A 17707-nucleotide genomic window follows, 5' to 3' on the forward strand; every position below is an offset into this window, starting at 1 on the left:
CACTGCAAAGCAATGTTGACAGTGCTGTGCTAATTGGATTGATAGTAATTTTACATCAAAAGACATCAGCCACTCCTTTTTAAATGGCAGTAATTAGGTCTTGTAAAATCAAAAAAAGAGATTATGGATTAGGATTAAAAGTACACTATATTTCAATTTGTAGTATTCACAATGAAACATCTAATGTAAAATAACAAATGCACTTCATGCCAGAACTGTTGATAGCAATAAAATACTAGTTTTTGTTTAAAATATCCAGCAATCAGGATCTATGTACATATAGAGACTTTGGGCACCCTTGAATGGACATTGTAAACACCTTTCTCTATATCAGGGGTCGGGAACCTTTTTGACAGAGAGAGCCATAAACAATTCATATTTTCTAATGTTATTTCTTGAGAGCCATTCTCAGAATTGAAAAGTAAAAATAGTGCATGAAAATGTGATTTTTTTTTTGTCACTTCACCACTTTTAATGTACAAAAAGTCTCTGAATTCTTTTGACAACATTGTTATGCTGTTGCTAATAAATCAGTATCAATGATATCATGCATGCAGAAGAGTAACTAAAACAAAATAATGATTACAGTGGTGGTAGAGGTAGTGTCAAAGCCACAGTGACGCTCCTATTAGTGCGTTCAGGACTCCACTCTGTCAACAGTGATTTTCATATTTTACCTGACAGGTTAGTGGAGAGCCATATGCACCCATGGAAAGAGCCACATATGACTCCCGAGCCATAGGTGACCTACCCCTGCTCTATATGCACACATATACAGTGGTGTTTTTCAAACTTAACCCCATCATTATTGTCACCTGTGCCACTCAAGAAAAAAAAGTGTTCCACAAGACGGCAAAAAACAAGTCCCAAGCATAATAGCAATTATTTATTATTATAAAAAACTTTTCTCATTTCAAGTAAGAGGGCGAGATTGAAAACGTTAATATTTATTTCTCTGAAGGACCGGTGCCCGGTCCGGTGGTTGGGGACCCCAGCACTAGGGTGTCTTTGTACAATTTATGTTTCTTTTTCAGTCCTTTGCCATTCCCAATTTTCTGCTGATCTTAAAGACGAAACAAACCATTGTTACAAATCACTCCATTTTAGGTGTAATGAAAAAATCATGTCATGCACATAATGTTGGATTGGAGTTGAACTTGCTAACGTCACAGTGTTTTTGTATGTGAATTCTTAAGAAATAACCTAGGAATAACAAATCATTGTGTGGAGGGCATGCAAGTTTCTGCAATACATCTGTTTTCATAGCAGGTAGGAGGCTTCATACAGCCGTGCTGTGAAGCACCAATTGTTGGAAAGAACATAGATTTTCCACTGGGTTGAGAACTTTGGACATTGGTTTTATTGTTGTTGTTCTCTCCTAGTACTTAATTCATACTGAAGTCCAGCGGGACAAAAAAAGACACCATTACTGCTGACACGAGCAGATTTATTTTTCAGCCTAATGATTGTTTGCACTCTGCCAGGGGTATTAAACACTGACAAGTGCCAATGCATAAAAATGTACTGTACCTTCAAATCAACACCCTCTGCAAACATAAAATAATGACATGATCTCACCAAAAATTAGTTATGTCCCAAACACAGGAAGTAGTTTGTCGAATAATTAAGTCATAAAATGGAATTCTTTGAAGATTCTAAAAATAGGAAAGTTCATGACTCATGGCTAGCTATGAGTTACAAACAGTGGTGTGCCGTCAGGGCCTTAAAGGCCTTCTCTGCTGGCCTAAGAAATATCTGAATCACAGACTGATGTTAATTATATTTTGTCCATGAATACTTATTAAATAATTCCAAATTGTCTGTTAGCTTCCTTTCATTGCTTTTCCCCCTGGTTGCACTGCTTCCAGATGTGTGTTTACATATTGAAGCATTTAACCAATCACATTTCAGCCATTATTTGTTGCCAGGGTCAGAAATCTGCCTCAAGGCCTTCACAATCAGTTCTGCAGGATCTGCTGCATTAAACAAGCATCGATAAGACTGTTGCTTTAACCAATCAGATTTCGAGTTGGCAACACCACAATGCCTTCTCGCAGGCGTAGGGATACGTCATTGCCTTCTTGCAGGCGTAGGGATACGTCATCGCTTTCACCAACTATGATTGGCTAGTGATAGAGTGGACTAGCCAGAGCTAACAAACTGTATCTGGAGCGAGCTGCACAAGCAAATATATTGTGTTGATTTAAAGCCATTTTCAAGACAGACTATGCCAGAAATACGTCAGGACAGGCTCGACTTTCAGCATTAGCTTCGATGGCGATAGAAAAGAAGGAAGAAAGAAAGGAGCATGGATATTGTGTACAGTTAAAAAGGATTTTTGGTGAGTAAAATATGGCTATTTTGCTAAATAATATTTCAATTGTATGAAATTCCCGGGGAAAGTCGTCCTCCGGGCCCGGTTCTGATATCTGAAAAGCTCCAGTGTTTGTATTTAAGCTCCAGTGTTTGTATTTAATCAATAAATGCTGCTAGGAAGTGGATTTTACCCCATAGTGCAATTTTTGCCGGTTCGCCATGGACGTCCATCGCTGTCTTTTCCCGGGAAAATCACCCCCCTGGCCCGGTTGTAATGTCTGAAAAGCTCCAGTATTTGTATTTAATCAATAAATGCTGCTAGGAAATGGATTTTACCACATTTTAGTGCAATTTTTGCCGTTTCGCGTATGGACGTATCGACGTTCCTCGCTGTCTTTTTCCCGGGGAAATTATACTCCGGGCTCGGTTCTGATGTCTAAAAAGCTCCAGTATTTGTATTTAATCAATAAATGCTGTTTTCGACTGGATTTTAACCCATTTCCGAGCAATGTTTGCTGGTACGCCATTGACGTTCATCGCTGTCTTTTCCCGAGAAAATCACCCCCCCTGGCCCGGTTGTAATGTCTGAAAAGCTCCAGTATTTGTATTTAATCATTAAATGCTGCTAGGAAGTGGATTTTACCCGTTGAAGGCGCTATGAGAAAATGCACGGACTGCCACGCACATACTCATAACTAAGGGCAATTTAGAGTGTCCAATCAGCCTACCATGCATGTTTTTGGAATGTGGGAGGAAACCGGAGTACCCGGGGAAAACCTACACAGGCTTGGGGAGAAAAAAAAGAGTTGCTTAAATGGTGCAGGAACAAATGAGTGGTTATGCTAAATCGACGACGTGTACATAGTGCTCATACAACCACTGAAAATGATATTTGTCATTTATAGTAGTTACAAAAGCATCATGGAAAAGAGAAACCTACTGTAATGGACTTAAATTTAGAAAATACAAGCAGGGGAGCCCGGCAAAGTATTGCTTGTTTAGAACCAAAAGACAATTCTTGCGCTATCAAAAAATTGCTTTTGAAAAATGGGTGTTTAACAAATAAAAGAGAAGGTGTAGAAATTCAATCACTCGTTTATTAGGATCCGACAGCTGTTTCTGGCCACCATAAGAAAAATGTCAACTCTCTTTGTTGCACGGTTTGGACAAACGTGGCGAGAGAATCTTAACATACACACACACTCACACACCCATGAATCACACTTTATAAGGATTATAGATGAAACAATGCTGGTCCTGCATCTGTGGCCCTAGTGGACGCAACTCTAATAGAATTTTGACTTTTAATGTAGCAGCTATAAATACACAGATTTTGTCTGGACTAACATTTGTTGAATGCATAAGAGAGGGTCTGTTTTCTGCCATGTCTGTATTCGTGTGTGTGTGTGTGTGTGTGTCAGAGGAGCGAGCTTCTGTCTGCCTCATTTGGTACTTTGTTCGTCTGCATTGAGCGTTGAGAGGAATTTTTGGAGATGAACTGTATGTCAAAGGCTTGGTATTCTAGTCGCATATTAGCAGTCTTCATAACTTTACTGTCTTGTTTTTATTAAAGTTAGGTCAATAAGCCATGTCTGCATTTTAAAATCAGGCAAAAAGAAGCTTGGTAACAACAATAGGTAGGATTTATTTGTGTGTTAACAAAGTTGACCCTGTTGCACTACAGATATTTATTTGCGCTGTTAAAATGAGTAGGTTCAATCAACACGTTCTTTTAGTGTTGTTAAAACTAGCTACATGAGAGTCCAACGTGCAGGCCATCCACTCAATGACAGGCATTTCTGTTAAATAAATTTCAATCAATGACAATAAAAAAATATATATAACTCATGTTGGTGTGTGTCATGGGAAAGCAAAAACGTGCTCACAACTACCCACTGTTAAACGGGGTTTTAGTTTGTTCAAGCAGATTTCATCCATATGTAATTGCTGGATTCCGTGGTTCAGATTTAAAAAAAACAAAAAAAAACACATTTTCATCTGCTTTTGTCGTGTCATATTTCCATGGACATCAATAGACAGGGTTTTATTCCTGGTGAGGCTTCTGCTCAGTGGCGAAACAAGTCACTGCTGGGTAGGGGATAAAGCATTTGCCTGGGGCCCCTAAACTGAAACAAGTAAATATTATTTCACAACATAGACACACACCATACAGCAGGCCTTATAAATTTCAGCACCGTAGCGATCAATGTAATTTTCTCAGATGAAGTCTACCAAATTGACATGAGAAATAGTGAATCGAGATAGCAAAAAACAATAAAATCACATGGCCCCTAATTATAAATCAACAGTAATTTAAAGCAGTTCAGCTGCACAGAACATGACCAGATAGTTTTGAAACTCAGCTATAGAGAGTCCTTGAGTTACGACCAGGTTGTGTTCCGGCACTGGCAGTGTAATCTTAATTACCGCGCTAGTCGGATTTCACTAATCAAATTGAAGTTAATGAAAAATATTTAGCAACCGATAAAAGATTACCTTAGGCCGTAGTCAAAGCTAACCAAAGCAACTTGCCAAATCCTCCACCCCTCATTCCCTGAAATCACTCAGTGCATTTAGGATCAGCCCAGAAAACACATTAGCGAACACATCAAATCAACATTTTCCACTTCACTCGGTCCTTTGCATCATCATCCCCTTACAGAAGCCACTCTCATGTCCTCTCTCACTAGATCCATGTAATTTCTCCTAGATCGACCTGTAGCCCTCATCTAATGATATATTCACTATCCCTCTTCTGGACATCTTTATTGAAACTCATCTCATCTCATTTTCTGAACTGCTTTATCCTCATTAGGGTCACGGGGGGTTCTGGAGCCAAGCTGTCTCCGGGCCAGAGGCGGGGGACACCCTGAATCGGTGGCCAGCCAATCACAGGGCACAAGTAGATGGACAACCATGCACACTCACACCCATTCTTAGGGGCAATTTATTGTGTCCAATAAGCCTATCATGCATGTTTTGGGAATTTGGGGGGAAACCGGAGTACCCGGAGGAAACCCACACAGGTCCGGGGAGAACATGCAAACTCCACACAGGTTGACCGACCTGGACTTGAACCCAGGACCCCAGAGTTTACTAAAAATGAGCAGAAGTCACCTATATATATATATATATATATATATATATATATATATATATATATATATATACAGACACTCCCCTACTTACGAACGCAATTGGTTCCGAGCGATTGTTCATAAGTTGAATTTGTTTGTAAGTTGATTCAGTGCTATATTTTGTATTATAATTAATGTTTAAGGCCGATATAAGTATATTGAAGGTTTATATAAGTGCATTTGTATGTTTAAGGCTTGTATAAGTAACACGCATTGGTTTGTACTGAAAAAAAAACATTTAATAAAATGGAGAGAATATGTACAGTACTGTAGAGAGAGAGAGAGAGAGAGATTTATGTATTAGAAACTGGCCAAAAGAAGCGACCTAATGACAATTGCACAGTTTTCTTCTTTTTTTCATCATAAATGATGTGGTAGCACTGTATGGCATCATTCAATTGATTTGCAAACTTTGTGCAACGTTCAATATTTGGGTCCTGCTGCTCGATCTTTCTGTTTATAAATGGTACTGAATGTGCAACGCTCACCACTCTCACGCGCATCAAGCTTCGTTATTATTGCCACTCGTTTCAAATGAAATGGCTTGCCTCTTCCCTGCAACTCCCTCAATAGAAGCCTTTAGCTTTTTACCAACCATATTCAATATTGGATGCATGAGATATTTAATGATACAAATGAAAAAGGTTCTTTGCACACTGGAGATACATTCACGCACTTCCGCATTGCAACGAAGAAGAAGGTAGATGCTGGGTGAGCTGAGCTCTCACAGCGCCAGGCGTTGGTATTAGCGGCGGAAAGAAGTACTACTCCGAAAAAGGCGAAATACAAAATTGGACTTGCGAAAATTTTTGGACTTAAACGCAATTTGCAGACATGTTCGTATGTACCGTTGTTCGTAAGTTGAATGTTCGTAAGTAGGGGAGCGTCTGTGTGTATATATATATATATATATATATATATATATATATATATATATATATATATATATATATATATATGTATATATATATATATATGTGTATGTATATATGATAGTAGTAAAACCTAATTGATATAAGATCAAAATCTAAACTGAATTATATGATTAACTATTCCTCCTGTTGCCATGTGACCTGAGTAAGGAATTCAGTCAAGGGGTAACAGCTGGGTGTACATGCTGGACCATGTGTGTGCCTGTTCAAACACTATCTCAGATGGTCATGTTTTTCTTGAACTTTTACCGGCTGCATGCTGACTCTCCATCCATGACCTTTGGCCAACTCCTCTTGATAACTTTGCTCTGAGACTCACAGAGGGCCCGTGAAATACACTTTCTGGTCATTTCATAAAGCTCAGATGCACAATAAAAAACAAGGGCAAAAATCATCTCAAGTATAGTTGAGTTATCAAAGTATTGCTCACTCTCAATGAGTTATTTATCCAACAATATTGTGCTGTAATTTACAGTGGTGGAAACATGTATTGCGTCGCGACGGTATTTGATTTACACAAACAGGCTATTCATTGGTACACAAAAAGGCCTCAGTGGTCACTTTTACAGTGGGGCAAATAAGTATTTAGTCAACCACCAATTGTGCAAGTTCTCCTACTTAAAAAGATTAGAGAGGCCTGTAATTGTCAACATGGGTAAACCTCAACTATGAGAGACAGAATGTGGGGAAAAAAACAGAAAATCACTGTTGGATTTTTAGATTATTTATTTCCAAATTAGAGTGGAAAATAAGTATTTGGTTACCTACAAACAAGCAAGATTTCTGGCTGTCAAAGAGGTCTAACTTCTAACGAGGTCTCCACTCGTTACCTGTATTAATAGCATCTGTTTTAACTCATTATTGGTACAAAATACACCTGTCCACAACCTCAATCTCTCACACTCCAAACTCCACTTAATAGGCGCCGTTCAAAGCGGCTGCCAGTTGCCGTAGCTCCCTAAACCCTCACTCGTATTCTGTGTTTTTACAGGTTTTTTTTACAGCTTTTCATCCTTTATTGTTAAGTTTTATTGTCTCTTAAGATTGCACTTGTTACTTGACTTTATATTTTATATTCCATACTTGAATGTTTTAAAACTTTACTTTCAAGACTCTACTCCAAGACACAAGTTGTGCGAGAGGCAGTCTTTGATCTATTAGTTTAGTTTATCTTTGCAAATTCTGGACATTACATTTTTTACCCACTCAGCCATGCCTCCGCTGTTTTACACAAAGGATCAGCTGTTAGCACTACGCAACACCTGGATGCCCCTGGACCTGGACCTCCCCGTGGAGTTAAAGAGGAAGAGAAGAGGATGCAGAGCTGGACGAAAATGTCAGGAGAGAAAGCGACGCTTCAGACCCAGCATTCCATCTATTATTATGGGGAACGCAAGATCTCTCCCAATAAGATGAAAGAGCTAAGGCACTTACCAAACTACAACGGCAATATCGGAAAATCTGCATTATGTGCTTCACGGAGGAGACCTGGCTGAATGAACTAACACCAGACTCTCTCGTCTCCTTGGATGGGTTTCAGCTGGTGAGGGCGGACAGAAATGCTAAGGACAGCGGTAGGAAGAAAGTTGGGGGACTAGCTGTTTTTATTAATAGTAGATGGTGCAGCCACAGGCATATTACTGTGAAGGAGCAACTTTGCACTCGAGATATCGAGCTAGTAGCTGTTAGCATCAGGCCGTTTTACATCCCCTGGGAGTTCTCGCACGTTATCGTAATAACTGCGTATATACCTCCTTTCGCCGATGCGGCAGTCGCTCGCGAGCTGCTTCACGGTACTGTGTCCCAGCTGCAGACGTCACACCCCCAGTCTCTCCTTATCTCTGGTGATTTTAACCATGCTCCCTTGGCTTCTACTCTCTCCACCTTCACTCATTATGTGAAGTGCCACACCAGGGAACAAAAAACTCTGGGCCTGCTGTATGCCAACACAAAGAAGACATACAGCTCACTCCCCCTGCCCCTACTGGGCCGCTCAGACCACACCCTGGTCCATCTGATCCCCACCTACATCACTATGGTGAGGAAAATAAAACCTACCACGAGGATCATACAAAGATGGACCGAGGAGATCAGCATGGTACTGAGGGACGGTTTTGAGACCACTGACTGGGAGGTGCTGTGCAATTCACATGGGAAAGACATTGACAGCTTGCCCCACTGCATCGCAGATTATATTAATTTCTGTGTTGAGAACATTGTACCCTCCAAGAAGGTCCGTTGTTTCTCCAACCATAAGCCGTGGGTCACCAGGGATCTAAGGGCCCTCCTGAACAAGAAGAAGAGGGCCTTTAGGTCTGGGGAGAAAGAGAGTCTGAAAATGGTGCAGAATGAGCTAAAGCGAGAGATAAGGAAGGGAAAGACCATCTACAGGAGGAAGCTAGAGAACCAACTCCCGAGTCCCATTTCGGGCCATGGAGGCAACAGTGAGAGAGACCCGGAGTCCGGAGACAGGGAGTGGGCCAATGAACTGAATCAGTTGTTTAACAGATTCAGTCCTGCCCCCACTCCCCTGACCCCCCAGAACAGAAGCAACTTTCCCCCCTCTTTCTCCTCCTTCTCTTCCTCCCCCTCTTCCACCGGTCTCTGCATTACTGTCGATCAGGTGATAAAACAGCTAAAGAAGATCGAGGCAAGGATGGCTACCGGTCCAGACGGCCTCAGCTCCAGACTACTGAGAGACTGTGCGGATCAGCTTGGCAAAGTGATTCGGCATATTTTCAACCTCAGCCTCAGTCTGCAGAGGGCCCCCACCTTGTGGAAAACTTCCTGTGTGGTCCCAGTTCCAAAGATTGCGAACCCCAGGGAGCCAAACCACTTCAGGCCGGTAGCATTAACCTCTCACCTGAACCTGATCAAGACATTGGAGAGAATCATCCTCAATCACCTCAGCCACCTGATGAATGCAGAGCTGGACCCTCTGCAGTTCGCCTATCGTCCAGGCATTGGTGTGGAAGATGCTACCACCTACCTGATGCACAGGTCTCTTTCACACCTGGAGAACACGGGAAGCACGGTGAGAATGATGTTTTTTGACCTCTCCAGTGCGTTCAACACCATTCAGCCGGTCCTACTGAGAGGGAAACTGGAAGAGGCTGGAGTAAGGAACCACCTAGCCGCATGGATCATCGACTTCCTCACTGACAGACCACAATATATGAGACTCCAGGACTGTACGTCTGATGTGGTAGCTTGCAGTGTTTTATGCAGTGGTCTGTTGGGGATGCGGGAGCACGGAGAGGGACAGGAACAGGCTGAATAAGCTGGTCAGGAGGGCCAGCTCTGTTCTGGGCTGTCCTTTGGACTCTGTGGAAGAAGTGGGAGAGCAGAGGATGCTGACCAGGATGATGTCCATCATAGACAGCACCTCCCACCCCCTGCATGAGTCTGTGGAGTCCCCTCCGAAGCTCTTTCAGCAATAGACTGCTGCACCCTCATTGCAGGAAGGAGCGCTTCCTCAGATCCTTCCTCCCATCAACTGTCAGGCTCTTTAACAAAATAAATGGCTGAGTGTTAAGACCTACCGCATGCATGCATGTACATCTATATGTATGTATGTATATATGTGCTTATATATGTATGTGTATGTATATGTGTATGTACATGAATGTGTATGTATATATATATATATATATATATATATATATATATATATTTCAGCAGCACGCTTATTTATTTATATATTGATTCATCTATTTATTTATTTATTTATTAACTTACGTATTACCTATCTATTTATGTCTAAAATGCCTTTCCTATTTCAGCATCCTCACTCTCTTGCTACTGTGACAACGAAATTTCCCGAATACGGGATGAATAGTTATCCAATCCAATGGCCAAGACCAAAGAGCTGTCGAAGGACACCAGAGAGAAAATTTTAGACCTTCACCAGGCTGGGAAGACTGAATCTGCAATAGGTAAAACGCTTGGTGTAAAGAAATCAACTGCGGGAGCAATTATTAGAAAATGGAAGACATACAAGACCACTGATAATCTCCCTCAATCTGGGGCTCCATGCAAGATCTAACCCCATGGCATCAAAATGATAACAAGAATGGTGAGCAAAAATCCCAGAACCACACGGGGGGACCTAGTGAGTGACCTACAGAGAGCTGGGACCACAGTAACAAAGGCTACTGTCAGTACCATAATGCGCCACCAGGGACTCAAACCCTGCACTGCCAGATGTGTCCCCCTGCTGAAGCCAGTACACATCCAGGGCCGTCTGTGGTTCGCTAGAGATCATTTGGATGATCCAGAAGGGGACTGGGAGAATGTGTTATGGTCAGATGAAACCAAAATAGAACTTTCTGGTAGAAACACAGGTTCTCGTGTTTGGAGGAGAAAGAATACTGAATTGCATCCGAAGAACACCATGCCCACTGTGAAGCATGGGGTGGAAACATCATGTTTTGGGGGTGTTTTTCTGCAAAGTGACCGGGATGACTGATCTATGTAAAGGAAAGAATGAATGGGGCCATGTATCGAGAGATTTTGAGTGAAAATCTCCTTCCATCACCAAGGACATTGAAGATGAGACATTGCTGGGTCTTTCAGCATGACAATGATCCCAAACACACAGCCAGAGCAACAAAAGAGTGGCTTCGTAAGAAGCATTTCAAGGTCCTGGAGTTGCCTAGCCAGTCTCCAGATCTCAACCCCATAGAAAATCTGTGGAGGTAGTTGAATGTCCGTGTTGCTCAACGACAGCCCCAAAACATCACTGCTCTAGAGGAGATCTGCATGGAGGAATGGGCCAAAATACCAGCAACAGTGTGTGAAGAGTTACAGAAAACGTTTGGCCTCCGTTATTGCCAACAAAGGGTACATAACAAAGTATTCAGTTGAACTTTTGGTATTGACCAAATACTTATTTTCCACCATGATTTGCAAATAAATTCTTTAAAAAACAATGTGATTTTCTGTATTTTTTACATTTGTTGATGTTTACCCATGTTGACAATTACAGGCCTCTCTAATCTATTTTTCAAGTAGGATAATTTGCACAATTGGTGGTTGACTAAATACTTATTTGCCCCACTGTAAATTCTTGAATCTAAAAAAATGTAAAATGTTCTCACAAAATGTAATGGAAAATCAGATGCTGTGCTTCTCTGCGTGACAAAAGTGAACTAAATGCCTCTAAGAGATATTTATGAGTAAGAATTACTAGTACTATCGCTACTAATGAAATCAGTGTTCTAACTTAAATTTTGACTCCTTTTTCATCTTATTTGTATTTATTAGATTACATTAAATTAAACATTATTTATCCTGTACTTGGGAAGTTCACAATGGCAGTCTGGATGCACTATGCACACTATACACCCGCTCATAGGTTTTGGTACTATGGCAGACAAGTACAATAATTTTGGGGTAGGTGATGTATGATGTGTGAATGATGGAAATTCCTATACTTAACACCTATTTCCAGAAGGAAAGAGAACATAGTGTGAATTATAAAAGTGGAGGGAAGAGTACACAGCTAGACTATATCTTCTCTAATCGGAGCAACTTAAGTGGCTTGGTGACTGTAAGGTCATTGTCGGAAAGACTGTAGCCATCCAATATAGCCTAGTGTTGTGTCAGATTACTAGTGATGACAGATGAAGTGAGACATGATGTTTGTTGAAATATGATGTCTGCTGATTATATTGTGATCTACAGGGGACCCTTTGGAAGAGTGGTTCGCACGTCCGCCTAAGAGTTCTGAAATCAAGTGCGCTTGAATAGTTGGCCGGCAACCAATTCAGGGTGTCCCCCACCTGCTGCCCATAGTGGCTGGGATAGGCTCCAGCACCCCCAACAACCCTTGTGACGATAAGTGGTACATGAAATGAATGAATTGTGAATTGCAGAGGACCAGGGAATCAGATAGAGGAAAACGTAAGAGAAGTGGAGGGCTGCTCTAGAGAAAGAGAGGAATGAAGGTGAGCAGGAATAAATCAGAATATATGTGTAGAAAATGAGAAGATCCGAGAGGGAATTGTGAAGTTACAAGGAGTAGATGTTAAAGAAAATCGAGGCTTTCAAGCACCTAAAGTCAACAGTGTTGGGTGGTGGTAAAGCTCCAGTATTTGTATTCAACCATGAAATGCTGCTAAGAAGTGGATTTTACCCCATTTTTGTGCATTGATTTATTGATTATTTTTTATGTGTCGCCGCAGTAGCTGCAGTATAGGTTTTATAGCCATAAAATAGTTTTTGAGGGTTGGATTGATACGTTGAAGGCGCTAAGAGAAAATGCACGGACCGCCACTGGAACTACTACACCATTCATTCATTTTTTGAACCGCTTCATCCTCATTAGGGTCACGAGGGGTGCTGGAGCCTATCCCAGCTGACTTCGGGCCAGAGGCGGGGGACACCCTGAATTGGTGGCTAGCCAATCGCAGGGCATGAGGAGACAGACAACCACGCACACTCATACCAAGGGGAAATTTAGAGTGTCCAATCAGCCTACCATGCATGTTATGAATGTAAGAGGAACCCGGAGTACCTGGAGAAAACCCACACAGGCAAACTCCACACAGGTGGACCGACCTGGATTTGAACCCAGGACCCCAGAGCTGTGAGGCCGACGTGCTAACTACTCGCGCCATTGGGGCGCCTACCACTACACCATCAGGTGGCATATATATATATATTTTTTTACAAATATTCAACCAACAAAACTACTGCCGATCAGTGGGATGAAGCATGGGTTTTTGTTACAGATGTTCATTATGCAGTTGTCCCAAGAGCAAAATGGTAATGCAGCATATGAGCAATGTTCCCTCTAAGCTGCGCGCGTGCGCAATTGCGCACTACTCTCATCTTCTCTGCGCACAGCAAATCATATGGAGCGCACAAAATAAAATCCCTTTTTTTTAGCTGTGAGGTCGACACGCGGACCACTCATCCGCCGGGCCGCCCATTCATAGATATTAATCATTACATTTTATTATTACTAAATCATTTATGTGTCGTAGACATGCACCTGCTTATGGCAGGTGTGATACTGGTGTGTGCCCATAGCGAGCAATGATGATGTTGCTCACACCAGTACTCAATGTGCTCAGGGAGGTTGTCTTTCTGCCCAGACAAACAAAAAATTAGAGGGAACATTGCATATGAGTTAGGTGAGTAGTTCTGCCCCTCAGAGTAATTTCATGCTCCCGGGCACATAATGTCTTAATTTGTACCAATACACAATGTTGGAATCAAAGGTTTTTTATAAAGTGATTACTGGAACTAAGCCTTCATCAAAACACAGAGGCAACAATGTGCAAAATACTGAGATCCAAACAAGATTCCAGTGATGTTCTTTGCGGTTTGAACATCTCAACACATATGATGACAATTAAAATTAAAGCTAAATTAGCAGGGTGATTAAATTCACCTATAAATATAAATGTTGATTGTGTGAAACAGAATTATGAAAGATTTAACTAGTTCCAGTTCTATCCTCACTTATTGATGGAGGTTTAGCTACATAACATACATACAGCAAGTTTGCGAAAGAAGTGCCAAACCTGCAAATTTAAATTTATGTGGATTAGAGAATGGAGCATTTGTACACTAAACAGAGCCACTGTAAAAAAAGGGTATGGGACTGGTCCTACAAAAATGATTAATTTCAAAACGGATTGTTACTGTCAGCAGTAATCTATTTTTTTTTACTACAAATTAGACAATCTAAAACATTTGGCAATGATATGAAATGCACATAAAATTGCACTTATGCGCTTGGGGTGGATGAGATTTTTCTTACAAATGAGTTTGTGTGGACGTAAAGATATAAATGTATATACCGTCATACCTCTACTTACGAATGTCTCCAGGTACGACATTTTTAGGTTACGAAAGAAAATTAGTTATGAAAAAGATCCAAGTTATGAACCCCCCCAAAATTAAATACATTTCCTGTATCTGTTATTTTATTTTGAAATTGTGGCAGATGAATTGATTCTCACTTTATAACCTCGCGACACTCTACTGGGCGCTCATTGGGATGTAAACAAAACAGTTGGATCTACTTCAAATGTGACTGGACTCAATGTTGAGCAAGGTTCAACATATACAGGACACTCGGACCACAGTGAGTCCAGCAGCAAGTTCAAAAGCTGTTCAGCATCCTTGTGGTCCGAAAGCTCTCTGCCGTCAATGTTGCATGTTCCAAAACTGCCCTGTCCACCGCTGTGCCCTGTAAACATTCATTATTGGAGAATGCAGCGCATGTGGTATTTGACCTTTCCAATCTGTTGCCAAACTACTGTCTCACAATGGGTTTCAGTTCTTGATCTTCGTGTCCCAATGCAAGCGCCTAGTGAAATGTGAAGATTAGATTTTCGACTCATCATATACCATTCACCCTGTTCTTGAGTAAGCTATGTGGTGGCTTATATGCGCATAAATTAGACTTGACATGCAGGAAACTGCAAGGTGACAAAGACGAAACGCCATAATGCGGCCGATACGGTCATTTATTTCAAAATAGAGAAAAGATAAACAAATAAAACGTTAAACAAATTTTATTTTGACGTCTGAATGAAATTTAAGAAAAAAAGTATCTTGCATAAAATGTGAAAAAACGTGGACGTGGCCTGGATTTTAACCCAGGACCCCAGAGCTGTGAGGCCGACGCGCTAACCACTCGCCCCACCTGGCCGCCCTCCTTGTGATATTGACCCTAATAATGTGCTTTTGATTTATACAGTATCTCAGAAATACCATGTGATGAGTTTTCTCAAGATTTTTCCTTCAAACTAACACATTTGTACTCCCTATTAATACCATGAATATGGAGGTCAAAATTGGGAATCAGGGGGCGGCTTATACGCGAGAAGTCTTAAAATTCAACAATTTTAAGGCAATTTTAAGGGTGGGGCTTATACGCGCGTGCGGCTTATATGCGAGTAAATACGGTATTTGTTTTTCTCTCTGACCGCCAACAGTCTGTTATGTGGTTATAATTATCTGAAAAACTGCTATGTTAACATATCCCTATTCAACCAGTTGTTTTCCCTTTCAGTACTCTCGTTACTTTAACGCATGATTATTATTTTCTGATAGAATAAAAAAATGTCCACCCAAATTTGTGACTTACACTCCAGTATAAGTAAATTATTCCTTGACCTGTGCACTGTGAGATTCTGAGTTTTTTTTATTTCTATTTTTTTAATGATAATCAAGAAATTTTATAGCTGTGCAGTGATTCTGACGACAACATTACAAAGACGACATACTCCAACTCGGTCACTCATTCATTTTTGTATGCATGAAAGTTTGGGGGGGAAATAAATTTGATGCAAAGTTTACATTTAAGCATAAAAAACACATTCTTAGAATTGTATTGGTAAAGATCCAATTACTCAGTTAAGCAGTCTTTATTTAAATTTGATCGCTTGCACGGATTTCTATGCGAGAGGCAATACTCTCCTTAAATTCCAAACAATATGTTTGGGCTCCGTTGTGGCCTAAAGAAATATTGCCTTCATAACAGCGCTTTCATTTCCTGGGGCCGTCACGCAACAAAGACCCCAGACAGCTTCAATGAAACCAACAAAATCCCTGTGGATTTGAATTAAAGTGTTCAACCCCCTGGGAGAGGACACAGCAACAAACCTAAATGCAGAAATTCTTTACTAGAAGCTGAGAGTGAAAGCGGAAATATAAGCTTTCAAGTAAGGATTCAATAAGAAGACTTTATAACAATAAAATAACATATGGGACGGAATTACGTACACTACATACCTTTTACCCATGGTACTTTTTTTAACCCATGGTACTTTTGTTGTGCAAAAGCTGGCTGGTTTATATGGGCTTGTTTTTTTTCCTAGTAATTAATAGCTTAGTGATTGATGCATTGGGCCTGTCTAATTTGCATGACACCCACCGTTGAAAAAAATCATTCATTAATTTTCCATACCACGCATCCTCGTAAGGGTTTCTGGAGTCTATCCCAGCTGATTCCGGGCGAATGGCAGACTAGACCCCAGAATGGTGGCCAGTAAGCCATAAGGCAGACAGCGAGACAAACAACCATTTGCACTAACAATCATACCGCCACCAGCGGGAATCGAGCCTGTGTCTGCCCGCACCTAAGTCAGGCGAATGAACCACTACAACATCAGGTTGCTGATGAAAAAAATGTTTTAATTTTTGTTGCCCTGGTGTTATCTGATTTCTAGAGAAAATGCTGCAAAAAATACCTAAAACAACCTTAAACAGAGGAGAAACCCCCAGCCTTAACAAGAGCGACAGTTTGCCTCTCCCAGTCAAAATGGATTGGACAGCTAATGCTGTCTGTGGGATAATGAGCTAATGAGGAGACAAATCATGGATGCTTGGTTCCGCTATTTGAATGCTTCTTATGACATTGCCATAAGACTATCATAATCGTGAAACTCCATGTTTCATTCATTCAGTTTTACTATCGTTTATTCTCACAAGGTCGTGGGATGCTGGAGCCTATCCTCTCAATTATAGGCTGTAGACATGGAACACACTGAATTTTTTGCCACCCAATCGCGGGGCACGAGAAGACGAACAACCATTCACGGTCACACTCAGCTGCTGCCCGCTGGCAGAAGCTACAGGTCTCACAAAACATGGACAAATAGACTTAGGGATAGTTTTTTTTCCCAGAGCCATCAGGGCTCTAAACTTACATTAGCACAGCACACAATCCCTTCTGTGCAATAACTTCAGGGTGTGCAATAACAATGTGCAATATTTTAGAATATTATAATTTTTTCTTCTATTTTCTTGCCCGGACGTGACTTTTTAAAATGACTTATTTTTGTTTTAATAGGGAAACACGCACTTGTGGAGTAGCACCACTAATTTCGTTATACGCAGTTGTTGTATAATGACAATAAAGGCTTTTGACTTGACATATGGAAAATTTAAGAGTATTCAGATGGCATCAGTCATTAATATTATTTAATGATTATGATATGTTATTAAGTGTCATTGAGTACCACTTTTGATACAACGTTGACATTGTTTCTCATGTCTTTGGACACTTAATGTCCTCAATCATATGCATTCATTTATGTTCATGACAGGTGCTGTGTCATGATTACAACACTGAAGCATTCAATTTAAACAAAGTTTTTAAGTTCTATTGTTATTGACTGCAGCATGGGATGTTTTTTGCTCTAAAAATCTTGCATCGCAGGAGGCTTTTTTTTTATTGTATTATGTAACATTCCACTTTATCCCTCTTACTCACTTATGCTTGCTTATGCTCTGTCTTGGTGGTGAGACGGAGTTGGACCCAGATGTAGGGAATCAGGCGGACAAAAGGGAGTATGTGTG

The sequence above is a fragment of the Stigmatopora argus genome, chromosome 19, assembly GCF_051989625.1.
Source record: "Stigmatopora argus isolate UIUO_Sarg chromosome 19, RoL_Sarg_1.0, whole genome shotgun sequence".
In the NCBI taxonomy this organism is placed as follows: domain Eukaryota; kingdom Metazoa; phylum Chordata; class Actinopteri; order Syngnathiformes; family Syngnathidae; genus Stigmatopora; species Stigmatopora argus.